Source organism: Propithecus coquereli, unplaced genomic scaffold (assembly GCF_000956105.1).
Source record: "Propithecus coquereli isolate 6110/MARCELLA unplaced genomic scaffold, Pcoq_1.0 Scaffold123, whole genome shotgun sequence".
In the NCBI taxonomy this organism is placed as follows: domain Eukaryota; kingdom Metazoa; phylum Chordata; class Mammalia; order Primates; family Indriidae; genus Propithecus; species Propithecus coquereli.
Window position 1 is genome coordinate 4,985,319 of NW_012136414.1, and position 9,278 is coordinate 4,994,596.

Genomic DNA, 9,278 nt, shown 5'->3' on the forward strand with positions numbered 1-9,278 from the left:
GGCTTCTACTTATTTTTTAAGAATGAAACAATAAAAGGTTGGTCAATTACTATGTATAAATGGAAAAAGATTATCAACGAATAGTCTGTCAGAAGGACCCCCCCCACCCCACCCAAACACACACGCTTGCTAGTATACGTAAGTCTTTTCTTTTGATTTGATCAGTTTCCTATCTGAAAGTGTAAACCTTTATACAAGAATTCTGGAGAAAGTGAGAAGAAATTTCTATTTACTTAATGCCCATATTTTTAATAATATATAACACACCAGCCCTCCGCTCTGCCTAAAGGTTGAGTCCAGAATCTCTCTGATTTAGTCTGCTCAGAGGGTAAACTTCCATCTTCTATTGTGTTTGGAGAGATTTCTAGGGTTCTCAATACATTTTGTAAAGATTTTCAATTGATACTCTTGTTTTTAGAGCCCATTTGTTTTCTCCCACTCTCATACAATAGGGTGCCCCCAATTCCTGAACTTCTGTCAATTAGCCTAGCTTTCCCACACTGCTGGTAGTAAGATCACCTTTCCCAGGTCTACTTCTTTGTCACCTCTTACTCACCAGCTTTCTAGTTTTGAAAGTTATTTTACCATTGTCTTCTTTCCTGTTATTTTTCTTCGTGGGTTTATGCCCTTAAAAAAATCTCTTTGTTATCATCTAGTGGGGTTTGGGAAGGAACTGATAAAATATGTGTTCAATCTGCCATGTGTAACTGGTCTCAGTGTTTTATTTTTAGTGTTGGTTTTTAAAACATCTGGTTGTAAAAGTAATGTATGTTATTGCAGACAATTTGTTAAATAAATTATAAATTATAATAAAAATAATCCAGGAACCCATTTTCTATGGGAAATTAACATTTTGGTTATTTCCTTGAAGTCCTTTTTTTTAGAATTAATTTTTACATAGTTGAGACCATTTTGTAGTTATAATTTTATATTCAATTTCTTTTACTTTTTACTCAATGTTATACAGAGTTTCCATGTTATTAAAACAATTTGTAAATATTATTTTTATAAACTTCATTATGTTGATTTCAATATACTGCTATTTATTTAGCCATGTGTCTATTACTAGGCATTTGGGACATTTCTCTTTTTATCTTCTTAAAAGAAAAAAAAAATTTGGGAATGAAAATCCTTATATAAAGCCTTTCTTATATTTTGAAATATTTCCAAGGACTAAATTCCAGGAGGTGAAATTTTTGAGCTAAAAAGTATGAACATTATTAAGGCCATTAATACATATTAAAGCAATTATTACATATTTTTAGCATTTATTGGAAATTAAATTGGCAGAATAGTACTAAGCTATTCCCAATTATCTGGTATTCCCTTGTCTCCTACTACGTCATGGAGAACCCAAAGGCCAGATCATGCCACACCTGGCTTTTCCTCCATCCCTGTCCCTATGTCCAAGTCTACCTCTCATATTTTCAGGGCCTTAGATCAGAGAATGAATGGAGGCTCCCAGTTCATAGACCATCACCTTCACTTCCCACACTTGGCTCTGGTCTGGAGTGCATATATTTAGATGTTCCAGTCTCTTTATCAAAGTGACTCCACACCTTAAATAGCCTCATCTTGGGCATCTCTTAGGGCTGGGCATGCTCACACTGGCAGTAAAGGCTGGGGGGTCCTTTGGGTAAGGAATTTCAAGATTGCAGGTCCCAGGATGGGATGGGGAGGGGATGAACTCTAAGTGAGGTACTTCTTGTCCCATGGAGTCTGCCTATGGGAAGGGGGACAATAGTAGTCAGGCCAGAGTGGGGGCCTCCAAAATGCAGGAGCTGTGTTCGTGCCCTTGTAGGCTGTGTCCAAAGTGCAGCATTACTGATGGCCTTTGGCTAACCTGTCTGTACTCTGAAAATAGTATGATGGGCCTAGTCAACCATGGGAATGAAGCAGCAATCTGCCTCCCCTCCAAACATGGCCCACTTGAGCATGGATGAAGAGGATAGGGAGTGGGTGTGGAGAGGAAAAGGGACAGAGTAGTATCTTGTCCTTTTTTCCAAGAAAGCAACAACAGGTTGATAATTTATCTACCATTACATGTAGTTCTCCTGTATGTAAGTGAAGAATAGACTCCACCAAATATAGTACTGTAGTAGGTTGGATAATACCCAAAGCTATAATATTAAATCCCAATCCCTGGAACTTGTAAATGGTACTTTATTTAGAAAAGAGTTTTTGCTGATGCAATTAAGTTAAGGGTTTTGAGATGAGGAGATTACCCTGGATTATCTGAGTGGCCCCTAAATGCCATTGCAAATATCCCTGAGAGAGAGGCAAAGGGAGATAATACAGAGGCATGGAGGAGAAGGCAATACAAAGACAGAGCAGACAGAGTCTATGGCCATAGACTAAGGCATGTCGACAACCACTGGAAGCTGCAAGAGCCCAGGAACAGATTCTCCCCTAGTGGCCCCACTGACACCTTGATTTTGGACTTCTGCCCTCATAATTATGAGGGAATAAATTTCTGTTGTTTTAAGCCACCCAGTTTGTGGTAATCTGTTATAGCCATGGGAGACTAATCCAAGGTTATTAAATGAAAACTATCAGTATCACCTTCCTCTCAATCCCTAATCCAGGGGCTCAAAAAATAGATAGTAGAATTCTTAGGTTATGTTTTGTCTGGCCAAAGACTTTTCAGAATCTTAGGTAAAATTTTTTCATATTCTGGAGTGGGTGTTATTCAGGACAAAGACATGCCATAATTCCTGGAATTGGTGCATATTGCCAGTGATTAATCCTTCATTTCTACTCCCATAGGCACCATAATAAATAGAAAAGACCCTCACGTTTTGAAATTAGATCTTGGCTTAACTCTTAGCCTTCCCACTGTGATCTTGGGCATACTACCTAAGCTCTTACCTTGAAACATGGAAATAAACTTGTCCTCATCCATTGTCAGAGACACCTTAGAAGGAACTATGTATCCCTCATGAAGCACTCTCTTGATCAAGTCTAAGCTTCACATATATATTCCGTTAATGCAATCTGGGGCTGCATAAACTCTGGGCACTCAACACAGATTGTAGAATGAAGTATGTATGTTTTTCGAATTTTGGATAGTTTGCTTCATATTAAAATGTGAGTAGTTTAACATGGTCCTTTTTAAACCAAAGGAATAAATCTTGATGGTAGAAATTTATACATTATGGCTAGTAAGTGAGGGCGATGTTTTAGTCAGAATAGCTCAGAGCCATTCAGATGGTCTACAAAGCCATCTTATGTGTACTTTTCAGGAACAATTTATTGATAAATCAGCCCTTTTATGATTTTTTTCTTTCTGTTTTATTAGACACAAAAGAAAACATAGGGGAGAGGAAAAATGGAATGCAATTATCAAAATAATGAAAAAATAGGATTTATCCTTTTATGTTATTGAAGCATAGAAGATATTACATTTAGAAAAAGGTTTATTTCCCTTTGGGAGAGAAAACAATTGAAAACCATGAGGGATAAACAACCTCAGTTAAAGATCTTAAAGAGTGCAGTAGTGCAGTAGTGAACACTAAAATTTCCGTGAGCAACAGCAAACAATCCCCAACTTACCACACTGGATTGAGGCCAGCATTCACAGCTGCTCTTTCTTCCCAACTTTGCAGGAGCAGCTTGTTTAAGGAATCAGTCTTCATCTATATTTCTTATGGGGGATGTACTCCTTTTGACTTAGTCTGGAATTAAAATACTTATCGTTAAATATTTTCAAATGCCTACTTTTAATTTAATCTGTCTTTGAAAAACATTTTATCAGTCCTTTTGGAGGATCTGTAGGAGGTTGGGTTGGGTTGCCAAATGATCATAGTGTTAATAGCTGTTACTACTATAGGAGCATTATAAGTGATAAGAAATGACTTCCTTGATGTGTGGACCAGATGTGTTGTTGCTGGGAGGTATGGCAGCTGGTTTCTTTTGCTTCTTTGTTGTTCTGTGGCAGAGGGAGGATTATAAACAGGTAGATTCAGAAATGGGAAGCATTGAGAAGCTGGAACCTGGTGATCAAGTGGCTGGATAATTATAAAGGTGGAATATTTCTTTAAAAAGAAGGAAATTTTGGCTGGTGCAAAAGGAGTGGAACAGAGTTGGTGGTGTTCTGATAAATGGTTAGCAGCCTCTCTCTAGAAAAAGAAAGACTCTGCTTTGTAGTATTTTCTGATGTTTGTTCAGTAAATATTCCCAAGATGGCTGATTTTAAGCTTCCAGTGTGATGCCAACTGGCTCACAAAATTTCTAAAAATCTAACATTTGGCTGTGGCAAGCTGGTACAAGCTGGAGCCAGCACACCATTGGAAGGGTAGGGGCTGAAGTGGGCTGTTGTTTTTTTTCATGCTGGAATTCTCCACTAAAAATAGAAGTGGTTTAGTGCAATAGGAAAAATCTATTGCCACAGAGCCCTGGGGGATATTTGGACATTGGTAGGTCAGGAAACTGTGGCAGCATCTCTGGCCTGTCTTTGACCTTACGCATGAGTTGTTACAGGTAGTAGCATTCTGAGCATGTGCTGGTGGGTACAGGGTAAATGTGAGTTTTGTGGAACATCTGAATGGCTCTGAGGACTAACCCAGGATGGCATCATGAAACATGTGTCTCTGTGGCCAGTGACAAAGTATATTGTGTCCTGTCCTTGTAGAACAGGATGCCAGCTTCTTTTTTGCCTCTAGGGATACCAGGAAACACTCATATTCACCCTATCGTTGTCAAGCATTTGTTCGGCGGTGACATAAGACTTCATCTAGCTGCTGTGGGGTTGTAGACCTACACTGGTTTCTGTATCTAGGTATATTTTCAGAAAGGATTCCTCCTTCCTTATAATGCTTTTACTTCTGAGAGAGGATATTTGTGGGCAGTCTGCCAGCAAATGGTGAAATGTGACTGCCAGCACGCACTGAAATTCTGAGAGTTTCTCAATTATTCTAGGTGGCAGAGAAAGGTCTTAATACATTCAAGAGGCAACAGGTTCCTTCATGTAATCCCCCATGACTTGAAGGTGCTATAATTGACCATATGTATTAGCTACTATAATTGACCACAGCTGAAACCCATTTACTGGTGAAACAAGGAAGGGAAGAGGTCTTTAGAGCCGATAGCCTTGTGGGTACAATAATCTACACTGCTATTTTTGAGTTGTCAATTTTGATAGTGTATTGCTATCAAAGGATTTGGGTTGGTGATGCTCAGGGCAGGGGTGAATGAAATCTTTAGGTTCCATAAGACCATCCGACCCATCAAGCACCAGTCAAGCCTCTTTTGCTTGTTAAACCGGTCTTTTACTAGGGCAAATAAAGAGTTGGATTAGTAGTATGAATATAGATGATCTAAAATACCTAGTAATTTGGGGATGTCTTTATTCTGGACAACTGCCCTCAGAACTAGCAGCAACTCTTTCAAAGACATTTCTCGGGCTTGGCCTGGAGACAAAGATACCATAGCCAGTTCAGAACTCACCTGACCAGAGGTGAACAGATGGTAAAGTTAGGAAAATACATTACTCTGTCATGTGGGCAGCTGTCCAGGAAAACAATCCCAGGGGTCTCTTCATTAATTTCTGAAATATATTAGGTACATACGGCAGGTCAGATATCATTGGAGGATATTACACTTTTCTAAGAGTATCTGGGAGCACATCTCCTTTCTGAGGCTTTCTAAGGTTGAAGGGACCTGGAAGTCTAGCTCTGTGAATACCTGTGATTTGTGGAGCTGATTGGCATTCATCTCTTGAAGTCATGGTGACCTTGGGTTTTGGTTTAAAGAAGAACACTTGGCTTGACTGAAATGTAGACACCAGGATATATTGTGGCTGCCTTGTGATTTGAGGGCAAGGGTGCCAACTCCATGTCTGAAACCTCCTAGAAGGTGGGGTGTGTATGTGGTCACCTCTGGAGTGATTGGTGCAAGAACTTTTATCCGGTGCAATATAGTTATGGGCTTTCAGGGAAGTTTAAGAAGTTAAGTGTCAGATGATACCAAACTATTGACTTTGCTCTTTATGGGACTATCAGAGGAGATCCTAGTGGGTGGTTGATTCCCCCCAGGGGAAAGAATCCCTTCATTAGAGTCCATGCAAAAGAAATGGCCTTGGGCAGGGGGGCAGTTGGATGCTGGATCAGGGACTAGTCCTCTAAATTACCTAATCCCTCAGAGTCCCTCATTGTCTTGTAGTAGAGGCAAGATACCTCTCTCGATAGTAAAGGTTTTTGGCTTTGCATGCCATACAAGCTCTATCACAAGCTGTGGCACAAAAGCAGCCATAGACAACAGGCAAATGAATGGGCATGGCTGTGTTACAATAAAACTCTACAAAAACAGGAGGGGGATTGGATTTGACCCACAGGTCATAGTTTACCAATCCCTATTCTAGAGGCTAAGTGCAAACAGCTGTGGTGGCTTCTAAGGTGGTTCTTCATTGGTTTGCATGGCCCTGCTGGTTTATTCAAGGGGGACTGAGTGGGATATGTTGGGTGGCATAGTTTGTCTGTTTCCTTCTTGGCTTTATTTCAGGTTTTAGTACCTTTTATGATGCTAATGAGAGTAGAAAACTTCAAGAAATGATGACTGATGGTCAATGTTACATATGACATCCTTCCTGCATTTAAATTCTCTTATGAAAAGTATTAGAACTTGTATAACAGGGGGAGAAAAAGGACATTTAAAAGAACTTAATTAGCTCCAGATTTTTCTTTCTTTTGAAATTTTCTCCTTTTCTTTTTTTTTTTTGAGACAGAGTCTCACTCTGTTGCCCTGGCTAGAGTGAGTGCTGTGGCGTCAGCCTAGCTCACAGCAACCTCAAACTCCTGGGCTCAAGCGATCCTCCTGCCTCAGCCTCCCGAGTAGCTGGGACTACAGGCATACGCCACCATGCCCGGCTAGTTTTTTCTATATATTTTTAGTTGTCCAATTAATTTCTTTCTATTTTTAGTAGAGACAGGGTCTCGCTCTTGCTCAGGCTGGACTCGAACTCCTGAGCTCAAACAATCCGCCCGCCTCGGCCTCCCAGAGTGCTAGGATCACAGGCGTGAGCCACCACGCCCGGCCTAAATTTTCCCCTTTTCTAAAACAATGGACAATAAACTATGTACCTCTGATAAAAAAAACCCAAAAAACAGTTTTTGCTCTTGTTTTTTGAGAGTTTTATTAGCAGCAGCCACTAAGTATGTTCTTGACAAGAGGTATGGACATCTTCTACCTACTCCTACAATTTCTAAGGAGAAAAAGTCTTACCAGACACTCAGCCAAACTCATTCGAAGGGCAAAATTGTCATATTTTGGATGTATGACATCCTCCAAATATTTGGGCTCAGGGTTGGACAATTGACTAAGGTGACTGTATTCGTTTTCTTGGGCTGCTGTAACAACGTATCACAAACTACATGGCTTAAAACAACAGAAAGATATTCCCTCACACTTCTGGGGGTTAGAAGTCCAAAATCAAGGTGTTAGCAGGGAGCCTTTAAAGGTGGATCCTTCCTTTCCTCTTCCAGCTTCTGACAGTCCCAAGCCTTCCTTACCTTGTGGTAGCATAACTCCAGTCTCTGCCTCTGTCTTCACACAGCCATCTTCCCTCTGGCTTCTGTGTCTAAATTTATCTCTTATAAGGACATCAGTCATAATGGATTAAGGGTCCATCCTAATGATCTCATCTTAACTTGATCCTACTTTCAAATAAGTTCATATTCACAGGTGTTGGAGCTTAGGGCTTTAATATATTTTGGGGGGGACACAATTCAATTGATAATAACAATCAAATATTTATGAAACAAGACTAAACACAAAAGAAGAAATTGGGCTAACCACACTCCTTGTTTTGGTAATCTGAACTGAAAACAAAATGGGAAACTAATACCTTTTGTAACAACCTGGATGGAACTGGAGACCATTCTTCTAAGTGAAATATTACAAGAATGGAAAAACAAATACCATATGTACTCACTATTAAACTGGAACTAATCAATCACCACTTATATGTATATATCAAGTAAAACTTAATGGAAGTCAAGCAGGTGGGAGGGGAGAGAAGGGGTTGGGTAAATTCACACCTAACGGGTACAATGCACATTATCTGAGGGATGGGCACACTTATAACATTGACTCCAACTGTACAAAATCAAGTCATGTAACCAAAACACTTGCACTCCCATAATATTCTGAAATTTAAAAAAAGAAAATTTAAAAAAAGAAACAGAAAAGCAATTATTTTTTTGAAGGGATGTTATAGATTAACTGTGGCTAGACAAAGGCATGTGCCAACTGATATTATGAAGAGGTGGAGAGAATGAAAGAGAGATGATGTTCAGAGAGAACCAGGGATGAAGAAAGATAGATGGAAAGAAAAAGAATAGTTTGCAAAGCAGCTCATTTCTTCAGTTGAACATCCTTATATTCAACTACTTTTTCCCCCCAATGAGATAACCCAAGTGGCTTTTTGTTGTTTGAAAACGAAAAAGCAAAACCCTAACAACCAGTTCTTGGTCCACAAGCCTTAGGGAGGTATGTTTAGGTAGGGAGGTGGGAAAAGGGGAAAGAGGTAAGCAAGGAACAGAAACTGTCAACTCCTTTATTTCCTATTTAGTTTCTGCCTTGCTGCTAATCCTTTGTTCTCTGCCATGGATTCTCATAGGCAGCATTTCCTAGTAAAATCATCCTGACCTTCAAATTCAGCTAGTGCAAAGGATGAGGAAAAATTCTTATTGATATAGTCCTTTATTAAGTCATGCATCTCTTATTCCCCTGGGCTTAGCTAGAGCAATAGGAAGATAAGTAGAGTAAGTACACACACACACACACACACACACACACACACACACACACACACACGTTTACTCTCCATTTTTTTTGCTTCTTAAATTTACTTTCCAGTCTTGACTTAAATTTCCCTTTCACTGCTTACTTTGTACAATATGAATTCTTTGTTGGGTCAATAAAAGACAACGTTATGTAAAAACCATATGTTACACATATTCTAATATACATACTTACATTTTTTATATGGGAAGCATTGTCTCAGGTGTGCCCTAGATGTGCTATTCAGGGTAGAAAACCCAGCCGCAGGCGCAGGGCATACTCTTCCCCACAACTGGAGACCGGTGTCACTCTCAAAGTATCTGTGTATATTAATTATTAAGTTAAATATTAATATTAGTGCTAATGTAAATATTTTCAGCACTCTTGTGCAATATTCCATAGAGACAGAAAAATAAATTGCATGCAGCCTCAGCTTTTCTTTCAGATCAATAGAAACCACAAAGTTGTTTAGCTTTCCAAGAAGGTGGCTTTAATAGTCT